This window comes from Eumetopias jubatus, unplaced genomic scaffold (genome assembly GCF_037043125.1).
Source record: "Eumetopias jubatus isolate StellerSeaLion01/CBP00866 unplaced genomic scaffold, mEumJub1_p1.0 scaffold_1, whole genome shotgun sequence".
Lineage (NCBI taxonomy): Eukaryota > Metazoa > Chordata > Mammalia > Carnivora > Otariidae > Eumetopias > Eumetopias jubatus.
The window spans coordinates 60,580,130-60,603,780 of record NW_028274807.1 but is presented as its reverse complement, the minus strand read 5'-3'; positions in this window follow the sequence as shown (position 1 = coordinate 60,603,780).

The following is a 23,651-nucleotide window of genomic DNA, read 5'->3' as shown; positions in this document are numbered from 1 at the left end:
GTCTCATCTCATGACTTTGCTTCCCTGCTCACTGAAAACAACAGAAGTAATCAGAAGAGAACTTCCACAAGCTTCCAGTACCAAGTTTAACCGATGACTGAATCCTGTGCCCATACACTCTGCTGTTCTTTTTGTTACTGTGGTCCACGTTCCTAAGGTTAGTTAACCTGCCATTTGTACATTAACTACGATAACCTGTATTACTTCTTTCTCTACTGGAGGATCAAATTTTCCTTTGCTATTAGGTTCTTCCTACCAGCTTATAGAAATGATGTTGTCCCTCTCATCTTAAAAACAATAAAACAGGGACTTGGGTGGCTCAGTCAGTTAAGCGTCTGCCTTTTGCTCAGGTCATGATCCTAGGGTCCTGGGATGGAGCCCTGCATCGGGCTCCCTGCTCAGCCGAGAGCCTGCTTCTCCCTTTCCCTCTGCCCCTCCCCCTGCTCATGCTCTCTCTCTCTCGCTCTCTCTCTCTCTGTCAAACAAACAAATAAATAAATAAAATCTTCAAAAAAAAAAAAACACAATAAAACAAAAACATGTCTCTAGGCCCCACTTCCCTTTCTGGCTATCTTCCCTTAAAACTCATCCCAGGCAGATTCTGCTCCACCTTTGCACAGAAGTCACTCTTATCAAGGCTGTTAGTGATTTCTATGTTATTTGATCTCCTCCTTGAAACATTCTTTTTTAATCTGGTTATCAGAACATCACATTTTCCTGGCTTTCTTCTAATCTTACTGGCCACATATTCTCTACTTCCTTTGCTGGTTACATCACACATCACCAAACAAACTTTGAGTGCTCCAGGATCAGGTTTGGACCTCTTCACTTTTCTATCTATACTGATTCTCCAGTTGGTAATTTCATCTAGTCTCCTGGCTTTATTTATTTATTTATTTTAAGATTTATTTATTTGAAAGAGAGTAGGAGAGAGAGCACGAGCAGAGGGAAGGGCAGAGAGAAAGGGAGAAGCAGACTCCCCGCTGAGCGGGGAGTCCAATGCAGGACTCGATCCCAGAACCCTGGGATCATGACCTGAGCTGAAGGCAGATGCTTAACTGACGGAGCCACCCAGGTGCCCCTAGTCTCCTGGCTTTAAATACCACATATGTACTGATATTTCCGGAGCTCTCTCTCCAGCCTGGACCTCTCTGAATCCCAGACTCATATATCTAATTGCCTACTCAATATGTCCATTTGTATGTCTACAAGGCGTTTCAAACTAAACATGTCCAAATCTCAAATCCTGGTCATTTTCCCCAAACCTAAGTGACCACAGAATCCTCCCTCTAAATGACAACACTATCCTTCCACCCACTCAGACTCAAATCCTTGGAGTCATCATGATTCCTTTTCACTCCACAACTTATCCACAGCAAATCCTCTTGGCTCTACCTTTGAAATATATTCAGAATCTGACCATTTATCACCACTTCCCACTCTGATTTATACCCCATTGATTTCATTTGTATTACTGCAATAGTCTCTCTTAACTCTGAGCTTCCTGCTTCAGCTCTTTAGCACGTACGATCTATTCTCAACACAACAGCCAAGGAATCATTTACATTATGTCAAATCATGTCATTCTGTCCCTAATCCACCAATTGCTTCTTATCTCACTTCAAATAAAGGAAACTGTCTTTATAATAGTTAAGACCTTTTGGTACCTCTTTGGTTCCTTTCTGGCCTTCTTTCCGTTTTCCCCATTGTTTCACTTGACTAATCCTTGAACATTCTGGCTACATCCCACATTAGGGCATTTGTACTGTTCCTCTGCCTAGACTAGTCTTCTCTCTGGATATCAACATGGTTTACTTCTTTACCTCCTTTGGCTTTTGTCTCCCATGCTACATTCTTAAGTTTTCCCTGACATCTTTCAGATTGCAACCTCCAACCTTCCATTTCCCTTGCCTGCTTTTTTTTTTCATAGTACTTATCATTGTCTGATACTATATATTTTTAGTTGTTATGTTTATAATCTCCCCACTAAAATGTAAGTTCCATGACAGCTTGAGTTTTTTGCTGTTTGTTCACTATTGCAAGCCTAGGGCTAACATTCTCGATCCCTACAAGTATTTATTTATTGAATGAATGAATGAATGAATGAATAAGTGACAAACAATTCTGGTGGGTTTTTTGTTTTTGTTTTGTTTTGTTTTGTTTGTGAGTAGCATATAGTATTAGGAAAATCTCAACCCCAAATGTTTTTTTCAAGAAGATTCTGAGGTTATTAATCTAACACAATGCTAAACATTCCTAATTAAATGGGGGAATATCCATGGTTATCCAGATGTTTTAATTACCCACAATGTAACCAAGTAATCACCCATTTCTAATCTCTCCTTTAGTAATGCTAATGGCTTTAGGATAATTAGATTCCAAGTGACCAAGCCTGTGTTACTATTCCAATACTTGGTCTGATAAACCATTAGAACAATTTTTTATTTAAAAACAGAAACCAGTGCAAAATGGGATCCAATAAGAAAATTCACTTTCAGTCAACTGTATAGCAATCAATCAATTCTATACCAGGCGATATACATAGCAGTCACTAAAAGCACAAATATGTTCATTTCTTAGGTACAAGACACACCTAATGTGCTCAATTTCTTTTTGAATCTCACTTTATTCTACATAATTTTTAGAATAAAATATTCGCATTGCATTTTATGTGAAAATAATACAGGAAAAATTTAGGGGTAACCTAATATGCTCCCAGGAATTTGGGAGGTTATTTTTCCTCCTTCCTTGAGTATTTTCATTTTTTGCAATGATTTTAATGCCATTTATGGAGAAAATGTTTCCTATTGAAGGAGTTTCAGTTAATAACTGTCAGGTGGGACAGAGTTTAGGTTGGTGGTGTCTTTGGTGAGAGCTTTCTTCTTGCTTCTACACCTACTTAGTAGCAAAAGTAATGGCAAAAATAAGTCAGATTATATTAATTATATTATTCAGGACTTTAAGGTCCTGCATCATCTAGTCACTGTGTTTCTTTCAATCTCACAATGCTCTCTCCTGTATTCATTTTCATCCAGTCACAAAGGTTAGCAAGATTTCCCCACCTCAGGACCTTAGCTATTCTCTTCACCTGGCATGGTCTTCCTCTGAAGATTCCCGCAAGGCTTAGTTCTTTTCATCACTGTTTTTTGTCAGTTGTCACGTCCTCGGAGAGTGGCCATCCTGACCTAGTAGTAGGTCTCCTATATGCTTATTCTCATCTCCTTGTTTGTTTCATTCATGAAAATTGTCACAACTGTGAGTTATTTTTACTCATTTGCTTCCTTACTTGCTTTTTGTCTCTCTTCTCCACTGGGTTATAATCTCCATGAGGGTAGAGACTATGTCCTTCTTATGTCTTCTTCTTTTGCATTCTGTAGTGATGAGATGTAGAGATAGGGCCATTCACATATTAATAATAGTTGAAGGCTCAGAGTCAGTGAGATCACCAAAAAGGCATGTGGATGAAGAAGAGGAGTGTGGATAAGCCCCTGTAGAAGTAGAGCCCTAATATTTATGGAGCAGACAGAAATGGCCTGCTAAAGTGATCAGTGGCTTAAAAAAAGAGAGAGAACTGCTAGAAGAGAAGGGGACAGGGAAGATAGGCCACGTGCTGTTAGATCCCCAGCAGCCAGTACAACGCCTAGTGTTAAGTAGGCTCAAAAAACGTACGTCCATCTACGGGATGCAAGATGAAAGAATAAGGAGAATGGGTTCAACAATGCCAAATGTTCTGAGGAAATCAGGAAAGGTAAAGTTTTAGTAATTATGAGGCTACTGGCCACCTTAACAGGAACATTCACTTTCTAACATATTACACAATTAATTTGCTTAATTTGTTTATTATTGTTTTCTTCCTCTGAAAGAAGGTATACTCCATGAGGTCAGGAAATCTCCGTTTATTCGCTGACATATCTCAAGCTCCTAGAACAATTCCTGAACAAAGCCGAAAAAGTATTAGAAATGTTTAAAGCCTTGGTTTATGTACAGAAAATAATTGTTTTTCAGAAAGCTTTATTCTTTAGTGAGCCCAAACAATAAGAGCATTCCTATATTATCAAATCAGCCATTGTTTTACCAGTGAATCAGCTGGACATTAAGTGGTTCTAAGACTTGTGCTCAATCATCCCCACAGATTTACCGTGTGATCTGGAGATAGGTTTAAATGTCAGCAACAATTATTTATTGTTCAATCTGCTCAGTGGAAGTCTGTCCCTTAAATCTCTAATGCAACAACAATAGCAAAGACCAGAGGGCCTGATTTTGTCTTTATCATCATAGCATATACCCCTTCCTGCTCACTGAAGCCATTATAAAGAACATGTCACACCATGAGAAATTCATTAAGTCCCAGAGAGCCTGAACTTTTCTGCAGAGCAAGGGTTCACCACCTGAGGAAATCTACAAACACTTTTTCTAATCAATGGGACTAGTTTCATAACTGGCAGATTGTTGAAAAATGTAATTTACTCATTTTTATAAATTAGACTATGCCCCCAAAAGCTCTTTTTATTTTTCATTCATTTTTCACAAGCTTTCCCGAGAAACACATCTACTTTTATTTCCTGAATTCATTAGGGAAATACAAAATTGGCCTTTTCATGGTTTTGGTGGTTGACCCTTTTGTCATTCTTCTGAATATATTTTTCATTTGGTCACCTTATTAAACCTAAAATTGAAAAGAGTTTTAAATTGTCTAATGTTTAGATATTTCCTGATATTGTAGAAACTGCTCTATGCCAACTAGACTGTGGTGGTTTAGGATAGTAAAGGGGAGGGAAGATAATTAGATGGTGTGAAGAAATGTTGAGTGAAATGATTGGGAGAGGAGAATGTATGAGAAATTTAGGGAACATTTTGGAGGGAGAAATAACTGCCTGTGTGGGTGTTTGTACACAGAGGTTGAAATTTTTAAAACTCAGAATTTATACATCTGATTTTTTCATAACAGATGTGTGTCACATATTTAGATGTCAAAAAACTATCACTACAAGTGGCACAAGAGCCAAAAGTATTCAATATGAGAACATCAGTTCATCAAGACCGTCAAATAGAGGAGGCATATGTTCTAAGTACTCACCGTTGATTGGTCAGCTGCTGTTTCCATGGCAATCCATGTACAGCTCAGACATTTTTTTCTCTCCTAGTCTACATTACCTCTATTACATAGCAAAGAATGCTAAGATTAGTAATCAGACATATTTGGTAAATGTGATGTGGTATCGCAGTCACTAAAATTGTGGCTGATTATTCTAATTTTAGAATAGTTACAGTCTATATTATACACCCCGATCTGTGGCAAAGCAACAAAAAAACCTTATATTTTGTCTTATACTTGGGAAAAATGCCCTTTGTTTAGACGGTCTCTTGAACATACCACACAGGTTTAGCAAAATAGTGATGTGTGCCTTAAGCTGAAAGGAGTAGATTTACTAGAGTTTTAAAAATTTCATAGATAGATAGGTAGGTAGTTATAGAGATCTCTATTATCTATATATTTATATTTGACTTTTACATGTAGAGTGAACACATTTATCCTAGGTGTGTCTGGCATCTGAACAGTTCTTTTAGACTAAAACTAGTCCTCTATACTATAAATGTGAACCATAATAAGTAAGTAAGTAAATAAATAAATAATCACTACTCCTCAGAAACTGGAACCAGGAAGATCGGTTTTTTTCTCAGTGTATTGCTACTGTTCCCTTCTCTAAATGCAACCAAAATTTCTGAGTCCTCACTGTAGTCAATTTGCTGCTGTGGTGGAATTAACCATCTGTTTTCCATTCACTCTGCTTCTGATAACAATGCCCAGTTTGTCTGGGGGGGGGGGTGTTGGGGGGTGGGGAATTATTCCATCCCCATTCTGAGACCATACACTCTGGTGGAGTAAACTCCATTCTCAGCTTCAGGGCTGGGTGGGACTTTAGCCTAAATCTGGCCAGTCAGGGCCCTACATTCTCCTAGTGATTGGATCAAGGATGAGAATGGGGCCAAGGCCATGCCAGGAGGCAGGTCCAAACAGAGTTAATTCCAGAACTTTTGCCTAAGCAGCCAGAAAGGAGACAAGCTTCATCCTCGGGACTCTATCTGGGAAAATGTGAACTTGAAGCAGCTAGAGAGACAGAGAGAGAACACCTGCTTGGGAATGAAGCCACACAGAGGAAGGCAGAGACAGGAGACAGAGGGAGCTGTAAGGCAGGAATCATAATAGGACTTCCCTTATTGAATGCTGTAAGAATTAAAATGAATTTGTAATGTAAGGTACTTAAACAGTGCCTGACATATGGGCAGTACTCAATAAATGTTAGTTATTATTATTATTACTCACATTGTTTGAATCCTCCCTTAAAGTCAGTTTTAATTAGTTTTCTGTCACTGTAACTGAAAAAGTCTCTCTCTCTCTAAATATATATATATATATCCAATCTCTATGTATAGACATATGTATATAAAATCTTAAAAGTAGTGTACATTAATGTAAAATTTCTACTCTTTACCTAGTTATTCTGCTTATAGGATATATCTGAAATGTGATTGAAGTGTATGCACACATACAACCCTTGCAGTGTTATTTATACTTAAAAAAATCAAACACCTGATTTGTCAAAAAAAAACAAAAACAAAACAAGAAAACTTAAGTACCTTAAGGGAAGTTATATGGTCATATATTATACGTCATTAAAATGATGCCCATTAAGTAGTTTTAATGTATTGGTTTATGATGTTATGTGTAATGAAAAAAATAACAGAATATATAGCATGTACTTATAGTACATGTACATACAATATGATCTCAAGTACATTAAATAATTATATAAAAAGAAGACTGGAAGGAAAAACACCAAGATGTTAGTAGCTGTTTTCTCTGAGTCTTGGTACTATGAGTGACTTGAATTTTTTCTTTCACTTTTCTATATTTTTTAAAGTGTCTATAATAAGCACTTAGTATTTCAAATATTATTTTTCATTATCTGTACATTCATGGAATTTTATGCATTCTAAACAATAGATCTGATATTATTGTAGCCATATAGTTAGAAAAGTGAATTTAGAAAAATGCAGAAATACCCGAATCTTAGAAATGTTCTCTAGTTCCATCATTTTTAGAGATTTTGTAGGAAGCTAAGGCTGAGAAGTTGTAACTTACTCAACATTTGACAGTATTTGGCAGATATTTTAAGACTCAGAAGACATGGATGTGAATCATATTTCAGTTTTTTTCATTTCTATTATAACACATTTTTTCTGTATGCAGCAGAGTGGACTCACTGATCTAAATTTGCATCTGGTTTCCATAGTAACTGATTTTGGGCTTTTAACATTAGGCACCACCTGTTGTTGTGTGGACAAACCACCAAATAACATCACAAATTATAGCGGGGCATACACCTGTCTTCAAATAGCACTTCCCTAATGTGCTATCTCTCACTGATGTTTGGCTGCAGCTAGCATACACCTAAAATAATCTCCTATGTGCTATCTCTCACTGATGTTTAGCTGCAACTAGCATACACCTGAGATAATCTCCTTGCCATTCCTGCACATACAGCAGCTGTAGCTCTTGAATTTAAAAATATTAAGTCCATACTTTCACACACTGTGATGGCAATACGGAGCCACCGCCAGGAATAATAGGACATTAGACGTAGATCTATAGAGCTTTGCAGTCTCTTTCATGTGATATTTGGAGACTCTGAAAATTACAACATAGTTAAGACTCTCTCACACAAATTTTCTGGTTTTCTACATTTGCACAAGAACACACACACACAGAGTCACACTTCTAAATATATCAAGTTATTTTAGAAATTGTGCAAACCCTTTTTCTCTGATTCATTTTTAGGCTTTCTTACTTGCAAGCAAACCAGCTGTTGGGGAAGACATAGGGATTTTCCTTAATTAAAATGATTTCTCATAGCTCTGATTCAAAGACCCTAAATTATGATAGCAAGAGTCTCTCTCCCTGGCAAGATTTCCTTTGCAAAGGGCAAAAGAATTCTCAGAAAGTAGCTTACTTAGCTTTTATCATCCCTTGGATATATGTGATTGAACTCTTAAGGTAAGTGAGAAAAGACTCAAATGCATTTTGGAAAAAAATATATAATCAGCTGCTCAAAATGGTGTAGAGCATATATCGTGGGAGAATGTGGCTCACAGGCTACAGCAGTTCATTGAAACAGAAGCATTTCAGTTAGTCAGATGACTCTATGTATTATTTATTTCTCTCTGTTTGCTGCTCAACATCGAGTGTTTCCTATCGGGGAGTTTACCCACCCTCCTGTCACCTGGCAGCTAAGTGAGGAATTCTGAGCAGCAGATCAGGTCCTGCATGTCAATCTCAACTTCTGGGGCCCATGTTGCTTTTGTAAAAGCATGATCCCCTCTTGATTGTGCCTTTCTCTCCCCTTTCCTCTCTTTTTCATTGTGAGGCAGTGGAAAGAAGCCCAGATCCACATGCATTAGCCACGTAGTCTGAGTCTCAGGCCTCACCACAAGGAGGTAAGAACACCCATCTCACATAGCACAGTGATAGTAAAATGTCAGAGAGCAGATATTACTGAGCATGATACTTGGTAGGCACTCACAAGTTTTATTTCCCTGCTCTTTCTCCACTTCTAAGGTTTCCCTGGATCCACAGCTGGAGGTTAGAGAGGTCACCTCTTGGGGGCACTCAGAAGCCCCGTGCTGCTCCGTCCCACTCGGCTGTCACTGAGCTTGTCCTTAGTTCCTCTTTCTTACTAACCACAGGAGTAGCTCCAACAGCAGCAGGAGTGACCCTAAGCCTTCAGGGAACAGTTATAACCAACAGTTATCACCTGCTGTTCCAAAACTGTGGAAAAACTGAATATAACTTCCAAATCCCTGAAAAGAAGCAATCAAAAGGGGATTAAAGGAGATGGTATTTGCAAAGTGCTTAGCATAGTGCCCAGCACAGAGTAAATGCTCAGTAAATGTTATCCATTCCCACAGATTATTTTTGGAATGAAGGAATGGCTAAGCAGATCAGTAAGGGCTCCACTGGATGTTTAGTTGAATGGTATTAAGTGAACTGATAATGATGGTGACCATGAACATGAAACCAGTTTCTGTTTAAATAAGAGACTTGCAGAGATGAAATTTCAGATGAAATGTGAAGGGTAGGATATCTCACTTTTCTCTCAAGATGGAGCAGTAGGTTAGATCATGATGACATATAAAGCATAATACAGACATTAATTTCACACTCAGCTGAAGTCAGCACAGAATGACTTCCCCAAGTCTTCCACTTTGGATTTGAGAAATATTATTCTGGGACATAATAATCTCTAATGTGAACAAGAGTGAAAGATAAAGTTCTGAACTTTTCCTGATAGCTGCAAACTGTCAACTTTAGCACTAAAATAGGAAAAGAAATAGATCAAAAAGAAAATGTTACATTGTGGTCTAAAAGCTACAAGATGAAAGTCGCTCATTCCACCCCCAAGTCCTCCCACAGTAGTCTGAAGGAATATTGGTGATGAGTAAAATCTTTTGCTTAGAACAGTAACATTTCAGGGGTCAGAAACATCATGAAGGTTCTGTAAGTCAGAGACTCTTCACCTGGGTCCGTGGGATAAATTTGGAATGATGGTGGGGCAATCTATGAACCCTCTGCAATTATATGCCAAATTGTATGTATGTGTGTGTGTGCATGTGTACGTGTGTGTGTGGTGTGTGTGTGCTTTCTGGAATGCTGGAAAACTGGAGATGGAAATCAGGACACTGACATGGATTTCTCCCTAGATGAGGATGTGGCTGAGCTGATGCCATGGGACTCAAGAATAAGGAACCAGCTCTTTGTAAACATTTACTGACTGGAACTTCACAGGCGGTAAGTTCATCAATGGTGAAACAAGCCCCAAACATAAAGGGAAGCAGCACAACCAGCACCCCCTTCTTGGATCAGAGAAGACCCTAATTTGCACCAATAGTGTCTTCAGCCCTTATCAGGCACCTAGGCCCAAGAAAAACTATACCAGATCAACTGCAGCTGCTCCTGGTCTGTGTGGCTCCTCATTTCCCAAATATTCTGTATTTTTGTATAAATAAGTTAGAAATCTAATCTAGCTTTGCAAAGTTCTGCATGTGTGTGGTCACTTCCTGCTAATCCGTAATACTGCAATAGGCATGATCCTGAAGAGATGATCTGTGGCTTTTACCAGATTCCTAAAGGGTTCTTGACTTCAAGGGCTTAAGAAGCACCTTGCTGGATGAATAAAATAATTTTACAGATAAGGGAATTGAACTCTTTGAGAAGTTAGGAGATTTGCCCCAGGACAACTGGGAGAACCATGACTAGGAAACGGTTCTATCCAAGCCGAGATCACCACTTCTGCCATTCAACCCTTGCAGAAACTAAGTACTTTAGGGGCAGTCTTGGTCAATTCTGGTTGCTATCACAGAATACCCTAGACTGGGTGGCTTAACTAACAAACATTTATTTCTCACAGTTCTTGGATGCTGGATGCATGAGATCAGTGTGCCAGCAGAGCCAGGCTCTTGGTGAAGTCCCTCTTCTTGGTTTGGATGGTCATCTTTTCTAGGTATTCTGACATGGAGAAGAGAAAGGAAAGATCTCTCTGGTATGCCTTCTTATAAGGGCTTCACCCTCATGATCTAATTACCTCCCCAAGGTCCCACCTCCTCCTAATACCATCACCTTAGGGGTCAGGATTTCAATATATGAATTTTGGAGGGACACACACATTCAATCCATAACAGGAGCCTCGGAGATGATCAAGTGAACTAATGTCAACATCACACCACTCTAAATCAGGAGCCAGAAGTAATTCCGTGGTTTGTGTATCTCCTAACTCATAATCTTGGTTTCAGAGAGAACACGACAAACCGGGGCAATCAGATAGCTAGACAACAGAATCAAAGCAATAAATGAACCATAGGCATAAAAACTAACATTTGTTTCTGTCAACCAAATGCTTTGCCAGAAAAACCCTTGCTCCACACCTCATGGAGAGAGCAGCCAGCAGCAGCTTAGGTATCTCCCTCTTAGTTTAGCAGCACGTGGAATGACCGTGGCAGTAAAAACTCTTCTGATGGATTTGTGCCTCCATCTCCAACAACCTTCTTATTTCTGTTTCTAATAAGACTGACCCATGAGACTGCTTCTGGGAATATTCCAGGGAAGATCACTCATCACACTGACAGAACTATTTCACTAAAGCAGCATCTCAACCCAGTGGTTCTTTCAGGTCCCTCCTTCTCATTCCCTGCTTTTGGTCTTGGTCCCTTTCTACCTGTTTTTCCTCCTTTGATCTCACCACCTCTTCTTTCTGTTTGGGTCCAACTTTCCTGCTGCCTTTGGTTGTCTATCTTCCTTCACAGGTTGCCGAGTAGCTAACTAGGGAACTAAATCACACAGTTTGATAAAGATGTTCTTGAGCTGTTCGTCAGCATGGCAACAGAAAAGCCTTTCTGGGATTTAAGAATGTAAGACATGCTATTCTAAAGTGAGACAAATGGCCCATTTCATGCAATGTTCATGTGTTACAAAGTAACATCAAGATGTTTATAGAAAAATATGGTGGCTCTCTATGAAATCAAATTCTAGTAAGCAAAGTATTCTGAACATTGTCAACTTTCCCTTAATAACCCATCCCATTAGTAACAATATAAAATGTTTACTAAGTACCTGTTATATGCCAGGCATTGTGAGAAGTTTTTTAAATGCATTTTCTCATTAAATATCACAAGTGTCATTATCATCCTCATTTTGTGGATGTGCAAACAGGTTTAGAAAATTTAAGTGGGTAGTAAGTGGTACAGCCAAATTCTAAACCAGGTTGGTCTGCCTTCATAGACAATTTTAACTACTATGCATATGATACACATGCATTTAAGATGCTTAAAATATACATCAACAATTCCAATTTTAACCACCTTTTAAAGTTTTAACAAACTCTGTGCTGTTACTATTGAACACATTGTTTCTGTGAGCCTCTCATGAAAGATGTTCTTCCTTTCTTTCTTTTCTTTCTTTCTTTCTCTTTCTTTCTTTTCTTTCTTCTTTCTTTCTTTCTTTCTTTCTTTCTTTCTTTCTTTCTTTCTTTCTTTCTTTCTTTCTTTCTTTTCTTTCTTTCTCTCTTTCTCTCTTCTTTCTTTCTTTCTTTTCCTTTCTTTCTTTATTCTTTCTTTTCTTGAAAGACATTCTTTCAAATTTAATAATGTAATACATCTAGGTTAGCATTTGGTGAATGAATCCACATTCATTTTATCACACCAGGAGATCCAAAATCTAATCAGTAGGAGTCCCAGGGGGAAAAAGGGGGGGTGGGGAGTGATGAGGAACAATTTCTCAAAGAAATAATATAAGAATGTTTTCTAGAACCAAAACACATGAATCTCAAGCCCACTGAATCCCCAGCACAGTAATTGAAAGAAAGATACTCTTATCATGGAAATTCCAAAATTAGTAGTAAAAACAAGTTTTTCAAAATTTGCAGAGAGAAAAACAGGTCATAAGGGGAAAGAATAGCTTCAGACTTCTTAACAGCCATTCACAAGAATCTGGAAGATAATGGAGACCTATTTTCAAAGTACTTCAAATGTGAGTGAAACATGTTTAGCCTAGATTTCTTTACCTAGACAAACTAAGCATCAAGTGTGAGAGAAGAACAAAAGCTTTCTTCATGAGGCTGCTAGAGGCTGTACTCCACCAAAATGGGAGCAAAAACCAAGAATGAGAAAGACATGAACCCTAGGAGATAGGAGATGCAACAGTGTAGAGCCAAAGGCAATCTCCAAACTAACTGTGAAGGGAAAGCCCAGGATGGTAGTTTAGTAGCAAAGCAACAAATCTGATTAGAGTAGGAAGATAGAGGCCCCAACAAAGAGTCATATTCACATAATTATAGTAATAAAAACACTAAATACAGATTTAACAAAAATAAAGAAATGTGCAGGATGTGAAAGATAAAGCAAAAGAACTTTATTGGACAGAATAAAAGAAAGGTTTGAGTAGAGGAGAGGTATGCCATGTATCTTGATAAGAACATTAGATTTTATAAATATGATAAATTTCTAAAATTTATACAAAAGCACTCTTTAAAACGTAATCTGGTTCGTTGTTTCTAAAGTTCTAAAAAGCAAGTATATGAAAATCGCAAATACATTTGGGATGCATTTTCTCCCAGATACAGAAATTTATCACAAAAGTTCGAGTGATTTTGGCATCAGCCAAAAACAGATCCAGGTCATAGGTAGGAATTAAATGTTTGAAAAGTAAGGTGTTTAAATGGAGTGGGGGACCTAATAAATCAGCAAAAACCAAAGGGTTTTTTTTGCAATAAACTGCTAATGATGAATAAATAGCTTGATAGTAATGTGGGGAAACAGACACTCTCATACATTGGTGGTTGGAGTGCAAGATGATACAACTTGGCAAAATCTATTAAAATTCCATGTAATTATCCCTTGACCTTGCAATCCTATTTCTTGGTATTATTGCTAGAAAAGTAATGTGTACAGCAATATTTGTTGCAAGATTTTTTTATTACAGCAAAATATTGAGAACAGCATACATGGGATGGAAAGTGATTTCCAAAAGATATTGTTAAGTGCAACAAAGTACAAAAGAGGTATGTAGTACACTGTATTTGTGTATACAAAAGGGACGATTGTGAGTGTATATGTGTGTGCATGTATTTGGACCTGTACACTCACTATATATACATTTATATTTGCTGATCTCTATATAAAGTATGCTTGGACACTGATAACATTAGATTTTTCAGCAAGGGGAACGGACAGATGGATGGATAGCTAGATGACAAGTGTGAGTTAGGGATTTTCTTATATACCCTTTATGGCTCTTGAATTTTGAACCATGCAGCCATAATGCTTTAAATCAATTAAAAAATTAAAAATATTAAAATAAATTCGTATTTTCATAATTGGTTTTGGGACTGAGTTGGCTAGTTCTTTAATATCTGAGTTAAATATTGCCAGTATGAAGCATTGCTTGACACAGCTAACAGACAGAACCAATAAGTCTCCTTTCCTGACACTTTGGACATCATTCTGTTATAGCATTTATCACACTGTGTTATGATTCACTATGTATATTTCTAGCTCACTTACTATAGTGTAAGGACTACTGTGGGCCAGGGACAGATAGCTATTCATAGATTCATATATTCATCCACTCATTAACTAACTGCTAGACAAGGTGTTTATTCAACCCTGTATCTTTTGTGCATGGCCTGGCAACTGACATATAAGAATTCAAAGCACCACTTTTGAGTGGATGCACAAATAAATGAATAAAGTGAATTCAGCAATTCACTATAGGATTCAGGATGATATATCCATAAAATTGGTATTGTTCATAATCCTAAGGACTTCCATCTTTTCTTGGCTTAAACGTTAAGCTGCAATCATGTTGAATATACATTTCAAATCCTCTATAAAGAAAACTTTTAATTTACCTACCAAAAGATCAAAAATATTCATTCAAACACAAAGGAAATGCTAAAGCATCTTTAAATATTATTTTATTACTTTTTCCCTGATATACTTGCATATTTGCAAATGTCATAATTGTATCAAACAGAATAGACAGAGGAAAATCATATTTTTAGTGCAAAATGTTTCATAATTACAAAGCATCACACATCGCTTGGGCCAAATGTTCCCCACAAGAGCCCTGGGAAGCAGAAGATTTTGATGGAGCTAAGCAGATAACAGCAGTGTGAACAAACAATTCCTACCAAGTCATACAACACATCAGTAGCACAAATGGATTTCACCCAAACAAATCTATGCTCCAAGGTCATTATTTTATCTATTTCCTCTCTCAAATAAAGAAAATGATACTGAGGCTGAAAGTGAAGAGGTCACAGTTACATATTGATAAACTCACCCCAACAGCTCTGCTAAGGGGGGAAATGATATTAGAAGAAATGAGTTGAGTCCCCGCTGGGGACTGGCTACCCGTGTGTCAAGGGGGAGTTTTGCTTGAAAAACATAATCGCAGGTAGTTTTTAAAAGAATTCCTGAGATCTATGAAAAGATTTGTCAAAACCCAGGATTTCTAAGGGAGTCAAAGTGTCTCACAGCCCCCTTTGTATACCTCTGTGTTAACCACTGTATGTCACTGTATCTTACTGTATCATAATGGATTTCCTGACTGCCTCCCACCGCGGCCCCCTGTGTATACTTCCTAAGAAGAAGTTAAATCATCATTTTTTGGTTTTAATCCCCAAGGTTTAGCCCAGTGCAAGTCATTTAATAGTACTTAATAAATATGCAGACTGAAGAATACAGTTCTTGTTCGCAGTAAGTATGATATAGTGGAAAGTAGTTCTATCCTTGGCTTTGCCCCTGAGCAGCAGATTCAACTAACACATGTAACAATAAACCAAATTTCAGTTTATTCTTCTGAAAAATGAGCGGGTCACTAGCTGACTTGTGATAACATCTTCAGTTTTAAGTTCCATAGTTTTATGTAAGTGTGAGGGAGATGGGATGATGACAAAAAAGAAATAAAACATAAAATACAGCAGTAAGCATGTATTAAACCATTACCATGCCCCTGGATCCATGCTAAGAAATGCCTTTACATTCATTTTCTCACTTAATCCTTGAAACTGCCCTATGATAAAGAAACTATTGCTATCTCAATTTCACACATAGAGAAATCAAGGTGCAGAGAGGTGAATAACTTGGACAAGTTCATAGAGCTATTCTGACTGAGGAGTTCAAGCTTATCAAGCACACCCCTATTTGGACTCTACCTAATTCCAGTTGCAAAAAGATGGCTGTTTTTTATTTTATTTTATTTTATTATGTTATGTTAATCACCATACATTACATCATTAGTTTTTGATGTAGTGTTCCATGATTCATTGTTTGCGTATAACACCCAGTGCTCCATGCAGTACGTGCCCTCCTTAATACCCATCACCAGGCTAACCCATAGCCCCACCTCCCTCCCCTCTAGAACCCTCAGTTTGTTTCTCAGAGTCCATAGTCTCTCATGGTTCATCTCCCCCTCCGATATCCCCCCCTTCATTTTTCCCTTCCTACTATCTTCTTCGTCGTCTTTTTTTTTTCACATATAATGTATTATTTGTTTCAGAGGTACAAGTCTGTGATTCGTCAGTCTTACACAATTCACAGTGCTCACCATAGCACATACCCTCCCCAATGTCTATCACCCAGCCACCCCATCCCTCCCACCCCCTCACCACTCCAGCAACCCTCAGTTTGTTTCCTGAGATTAAGAATTCCTCATATCAGTGAGAAAGATGGCTGTTTTTAATAGCAACCTGAAAATGGAGATTTAGCCCATAGCATGTAGGTACTAATGATAGATTAATAATATGATTTATGTCTTATGAAGAAATCCAATTTATATAACTATATAATATCTTTCTCTTCCCTTTTTCCTGGACTTTGGAAGGGCATAAATATTTAATCCTCTAGTTCTTTTTACCAGGCTCACTGCATGCTGAGATATGAGTGACTTCTGGGTGGGCTTAGTCAGCTATAAGTAGGTCTGCAATCAGGAGGGAGGAGTTCAATATAATCCCTCCCATTAATACACAACTTTCATTTAAAATTATCAGGAGTGTTTGACACAAGACAGCATTCCTAAACTTTGTGATTAAACTTTATAAAGTCTTTGAATCATCACAGCATTTATGGGTTCTTCTATTCCATCAATCTCCTGCTATCGGGACACCTATCTAACTCAGATGCCATAAAGGATACCAAGAAGGTCTCATCTCCGCTTCAATAAACTTACTTCCTGCAATGGCATGCACTTGAGTATGCAATCAACACAGGCATGTTGCTTGAACCGGGAGATTATGCTCTAAAATGGCAGTGCTACAATTCAAATAGAGTTCACTTTGTGGCGGAAGCTCAGACTCTTAGCGACTAAACTATAGCCAGCTTCCTGGCTGACAATGTCCTTGATATCAAAGATTGGAGTATATGCTTTGTTGTAATGTCATATTGCCATATACAGAGCAGAACTCAGTAAGTGTCGCTGATGATAGGATGGAATAAAAAGTCAAATTAAACAGAGGTATTAAAGAGAATATTCCCTTATGTGATGCACTAAGAAGAGCACAACACCATTTCTGTGGTATTCTGGCAAAGACAGAGTGACTGGCAGCTGGTCATGAGGAAACATCAGAGAAGCCCAGGTTGAGGGTCATTCTGAAGACCACCGGGATCCCATCAAACTTCCTGCAATGATGTAAATGTCCTATGGTTGTGTTGTCCCATTTGGTAACCATGAACCACATGTGGCTATTGAATGCTTGGAGTTGCTGGTGTGACTGAAAATGGTATTATTAATTTTATTTAATATAAAGTGATTTTAATTTAAATAACCAAATGTGGCTAGTGGCTGCCATATTAAGCAGCTCAACTGCAGACCCTCCACTGTCTGTTGAGAACATGAAAGACTGAGAAAGAATGAGGAATTGTATACAGATTGGAAGAGACTAAAGAGACATGACAACTAAATGCAAGGAGTGCCTGGATGCCATCCTGGACCAGAAGAAAAAAAGAGTCATCCCTGGGACAGTGTGCAAAATTGAAGAGGATCAGTGTTTTGGACAGAAGTGTGATATCATTACTGATTTCCTGACTTAAAGGCTTGTACAACAGTTGTGTAGGTGAATGTCCCTGACTTGGTAAATTGGAGAGTTTTGGGGTGATGGGGAATACTGTTTTCAGCTTGCTCTCAAATGGTAAACAAGACTAATGATAATGGAAGTAGAATATATTACGTGTATATATCTGTAAATGCCTATGTGAGTATGTGTGTATAAACACACACATGTATATATGAAAATATATGTATATGATGTAAATGTATGCACATTTTTGACATACATACAGAGAGATGGAGAGAGCAGGAGGGAGGGAGGTAGAGCGATGGAGCAAATACAGTGAAATGTTAACAGCAAGAAATCTGGGTGAAGGGAATATGGATGCCCTTTGAATTGTACTTCATGTTTGAAATTATTTCATAAAAATTTAAAGAAGAATTAATATTAATAAAAGTCCTCTGGACGTTTGTCTTTATTTGTCTTTAATCAACAACGTTCATTCTTTCATTCATTCAGCAAGCATTTATTAAGTATATGGTTTGTGTAAAGCACTTTAGGAGATACCCAAGTGAATAAGATAGTTCTCTGCCCTTAGGGAATGTATAGTCTATGAGAGGTGATAAAACATATCCATAACCACTACACAAAACAACGTGAAAAATATTAAAAGAGAAGGGCAGTAAGTATGGTATGAATTTATTTTTTTTCTATATGACTTTATATTACACAAAGGGCAATTCTAAATTACACAGAGAGAAAGCTTATTTGAAGGATTTTATCTGCCTCAAAGGATAGGAAAAGTTTTACAGAGTGAGCATGGTGTAAGTGGTTATTCTTGTCAGTGTAAATAGTATCTATCTCTAAAGAAACCTGAGGAACCTAAGCCAAAAATAGTGACAAAACTCAAATCTCTTCTGTAGCAAGCTCATAGGTAGTCCTGCGTCCTGAGCTTGAATACTTCTAGGGGCAGAGAAATCACTACCCTACCTGAGGCAGCTCATTCTGTCATCAGACAGATTTATCCCTAAGGAAAAACTTCCTTCTTCTTTTTTTTTTTCTTTAAAGATTTTATTTATTTATTTGACAGAGACACAACGAGAGAGGGAACACGAGCAGGGGGAAGTGGGAGAGGGAGAAGCAGGCTTCCCGCGGAGCAGGGAGCCTGACGTGGGGCTCAATGTGGGGCTCCATCCCAGGACCCCGGGATCATGACCCGAGCCGAAGGCAGATGCCCAACAACTGAGCCACCCAGGTGCCCCAAAACTTCCTTATTCTAAACCAAAGTCTGTCTACATATTTCTCACCCAATCCTGTTGGTCCTACATCTTCCATTTGGGGCTATAAAGAACAAAGCTGACCCCTGTTCTTCTTCTGTATGACGGTTCTCTGCATATTTTAAAATAGCTGAATCCTCTTTTCTCCAAACTAAATATCATAAATCCTCATTTTTTTGAGTCTCCTCATGTTCTCATTCATAATTCTCTGAACATGTACAGACTTTCATATATCTTTCTTAAAGTGTGATGAGTTCAACATTCTTCATGTCATGGGCCCAGGATTCAAGAATGGTGGGACAGTATCTTATCAAGTGGACTGGCTCCTGCTTTTCAGACAGGTATGTGTCCACTAATAGACCCTGAGACATTTTTGCTTTGAAGAAACACCATAGCATGCTGCAGATTCACACAGAGCTTGCAGATAACTAAAAGCTCTCTGCTTGGGCTGTCTTCCATATTATTATTGGGTACTTGGCTTTTTAGGACCCAGTGTGGACCTTACTCTATTACGTGGATTTTCTTAGCATTCAACAAGCACTCTAGTTTGTGGAGATCCTTTTGGGTCCCAACTTGACATCCAAAGTGTTTTATATCCCTCCCGGCTTTATATCATTTTTAATTGTAATGAGATTAATTGCTATGTGGTTACTATTAAAATTTAATTATAATAATTACTGTAAAAATAAATTAGAAAAATGTTAAGAGATAAATCATGAAAGATATTAAAATACAGAATTATGAACATGAATGAAAAGATCTGGGTGTGTATGATGAGAAATAGAGAGAGAAAGAGAACACATGGAAGAGAGAATCACAAACTAAGCAATTGGTAAAGGACAGGGGACAGGAATTCTACCCATGTGTCAAAAGCAATCACTCCAGATAGAGGCACAGCCGTAACTACCCCTGAATCCTAAGGTAGTTAATAACAAGAGCTATTTTACACTGATTCCACTTGATAAGATACTTAGACATACCATCCAAAATTGGGGTGCCTGAGCTATTGTAAATAAGGCCTTAAATCTGGTGCCTAAAAATTTCAATGATTCTTCCACCACCTAAAGACAGACTCCATATACGGCAGACAGTACGCTCTACATCTGGCCCAGGCCTTACGTCTTGCCACCCTTCTCTGCCTGGAAAAACTGAGTGTATATACACTAGACTCCAAATGTAAGAAGTGACTTACGGTTCCCAGAACAGATCAAACTCTGCTTGCCTCCACACCTTTGCCCATGTTGGCACCCTTCCCTCCTTCGCTTGAGAAAACCTTGGCTCAAGGCTTAGTTATGGCATCATTTATTTTCAAAATATCTATGTTCCCTCCCCTCAATCTTCATTTATTTGCCATGTCTATCTATTCCACACATATGACTGATGGAGGATTTCTTTTATTAAATTATAATTATCTCTTTGTGTTTCTTTAAAAGCCCCTGCAGGAAGGCCAACAGAGTATCTGGCATATAGTAGATGTTCAACTGATGTGCACTGAATGATCAAGGGGGAAAAACCCACAGAATATCAGCCTGGAATCAGGTTTTGTATGAGTTAGGAGTCTTGGTTGCCAGTAGGAGACACCAACTCAAGTTAGTTTAACCATAATAAAGTGGGAAGGGGAGGTAGAGAAGTGTCTCTCAGAGATTCCAGGAAAGGAAGGGAGCAAGACCCCTGGAAGATCTGAAGCCAGGAACTGACAAAGCAATAGGATATTTTCATTCTCTTTTATGCTTGCTTTTTGCAGATCATTGACTTTTGCATTCCCGTAACAGTTCCTGCCATTTACATCTGCTCTTTACATCTGGGAGTTCCATCTGCATGTCATGACTAACTCACGATCTCTCTGTTCCACTTCAAATGTCTGGGAAGGAAATTTGATTGACCCAGGTTGTATTGGGTATCACTCATTATCCAGTTGGTCAGGATCAGGAAGGAGGGGGCAGCATTGTGCAAATATGGCTGCTGGTGAGTAGTCCACCTGTGTGTTCAAGTAGGTGAGGGCATTCTCAGAGAAGGGGGTGGTGTACACCCAAACACAGGCCAACAGGTCTGCCAAAGAATGCAGTGAATTGCTGCAAGGAGGGGAGGTTCGGTTAATAAGCTTCGATTTTATAGAAAGGGATTCTCTGGGGTTTTCATGTTGAAATATCAACAAAAGTTTACTCTTTTTCTTTCTTTTTTAACAATGGTTGGTCTAGGGCTAACCTATCTCAAGCATCCACTAACTCAGGTTGTTATGAATTATGTTTAGAGGAGTCTACAGTACAAAGGTGTGTGCAAGTGGGAGGAACATCTTGGAGTGAAACTTTGTGAGGAAATCTGCATTTTATGTCCACTGGTGATTTGTTTTGTAATTTTCCCCTAGTGTTTTATATTATAAAAGACTCAACTAATTTTTTGATAGTATATTTCAAGAATAGTGAGCAACTGATTTTGCTGGAGCATAGAGTATGTGGAGGGAGTGACAGAATATAAAAGTTCCAAAGTTAGTCTAGAGAGCTCAGTTAAGAATCTTCAGTTTATTTGAAAGAAATTTGGAAGTGTTGAACATTGTGGATTGGGGAAATGGCATGATTGGAACTAGGTTCTAAGATCACTGTGATAGGGGTACAGAGAATGAAACAAATTAGATGATGAGTTAGGAGGCTGTTGTATTTGGGCAGAAAATGATAAACAAACAAACAACTCTGTGCCTACATTGTAGGAGAAGAAAGAGAAGCAAAGGGATGACAAATACAACCTATTTGAGTCAAGATAAATTTCAGAATTTATGCAAATGAGGACCTTTCCCCCCATAGGTTCGCGGACTTCCTAAAGCCCACTCATGACCCTACGTTACGAGCCTCTGGATTTGAAGTTTGTACCTTTTAATCCCCTTTATCTATTTCACCCATCCCCTCGCCGACCTCTCCTTTAGGAGGCACTGGAAGTAAAGTAAAACAGTACGAAGAGTTTTGAAACAGATCGGATGTGGAGGTGAGTGAGTTTGAGTCAAAGATGATGGGACAGGTTCAAGCCTGATGACCAGAAAAAGCATGTTGTCAGAAACAGAAACTGGAAAGAAACTGGAAATCAAATAGACAAGCAAGAATAACCATGTGGGTTGGGGTGCAGAAGATGCCATGTCTGGTTTAAACACTTCGCCTGAGATTCTTATGGGACAGCCACGCAGACATGGGGTGGACACCTGTATTTGTTTGAACATCTACTATTTTCCAGGTAGTGGATGTATTTTAACTCACTGAAGGGTCACTCAAACCCTCGGAGAAAGCATTTCCTTCATTTTACACATGAAGCCTCTGAAGCTCTGAGACTTCGTAAACAGGTCCTTCAGTACATTAAACAGCAGGGGGACTTGGGATCTCAGCGTGCTGGACCACAGACCCATTTCCTCTACTGTCCCAGAGTGCCTCCCTGCAGGTGGCTGCAAAGACCAGGCTGGGGCTTAAAAGTGCCATTCTAGCGAGCGCCACATGGCTTAGAGCAGAAGTGAGGTGTTCTGCAAATGTTTTTTGTGTTTGTCTGGCCTCCACATGGAGGTTAAGGGTAGACTTGGCATCATAAATTTCCTTTGCCTCCTTCCACAGCACCTCCTACAGTTCTAGACACAGAAGAAGCCTCACTGAATACTCAGATTGATCAGTGATTCTGATCCCTGGTGATAATTGCACAGCATCTTCACTTTGAGGTTGTAATCCTCATGAATCATTCATCTGGAGGCCTCCCTCTGCTTGGGTCTAGTGGCAGGTATAACATAGGAGGGGAAGTTGATGATGTTGAAATAGTAGCCAAGTAACTGGTTTCATTCTCCACCCTTACCACCTCCCAGCCTCTGAACCTGTGTCCTTTTCCTCATGGGAATGCTGAGGAACAGTGCCTGGCCATGCTTGCTAGAGGCTTTCAGAATCCCTAAGTCATGTTGTCAGTGCTCCCACCACACATCCTCACCAATCTTTCCTGCACTATTCAGTAAACACTCCAGCCATGACTGAGCTACCTTGTAACATTTGACCAACTCAAGTTTGCTCAACTCTTGCTACTGTCCAGAAGCAATGGGGTGGCTACTCACTACCTGAGACAGGGAATGCAAGAAGTGATTTGCAGAGATCATCAGACACACGAGAGAGTTACTGAGACCTGAGCATGCTTTTTAGGAATAAAAGCAATTTAAAATTGTAAGCTAGACTAATTTTTCCCCCATGGTTTCCTAAAGAGCATAATGCTACCAGTAATAAGAGCTACCATTTAATTGTCTTCTCTACTATTTTGGGAGCTTGCTAGTGCTTTAAATATGTTGATCTGTTTAAGATAAAAATTGGTTTCCTTGGGAAAATGTCTGGGTTACTCTAAAGTCTATGCAACAAAGCATAGAGGGATGCAAAGGGGGTGCGATAGGAAACCACCTGCACAGCTTAGAGATGGAGCTGCTCCGAGGTCCCTGGATCCACACATCCCTGAAACCCTTTATGTTATGGGGACTCAGGGCCCCCTACTAACCATATCATGTTTCTGTCTTGTTTACTATTATATCCCTATACCTGAAATATAATAGGTGCTCAAAAATATATATTGAATGGAGAAACAAATGAATCATTGAATGAAGGATTCCATGCAAGGTCTTTCATATATAGCAAACATGGAAGGGATCCTAAGCTACTGCTCTGAGCAATAAGGAAAAGAAACATTTGCTCAAGTATGGCATGCTATTCATCTTTCACATCCTGTAGCCCATCATTAAGGAGTGTCTGTTTTTAAATAGTAAATGTCTCTCTACTAG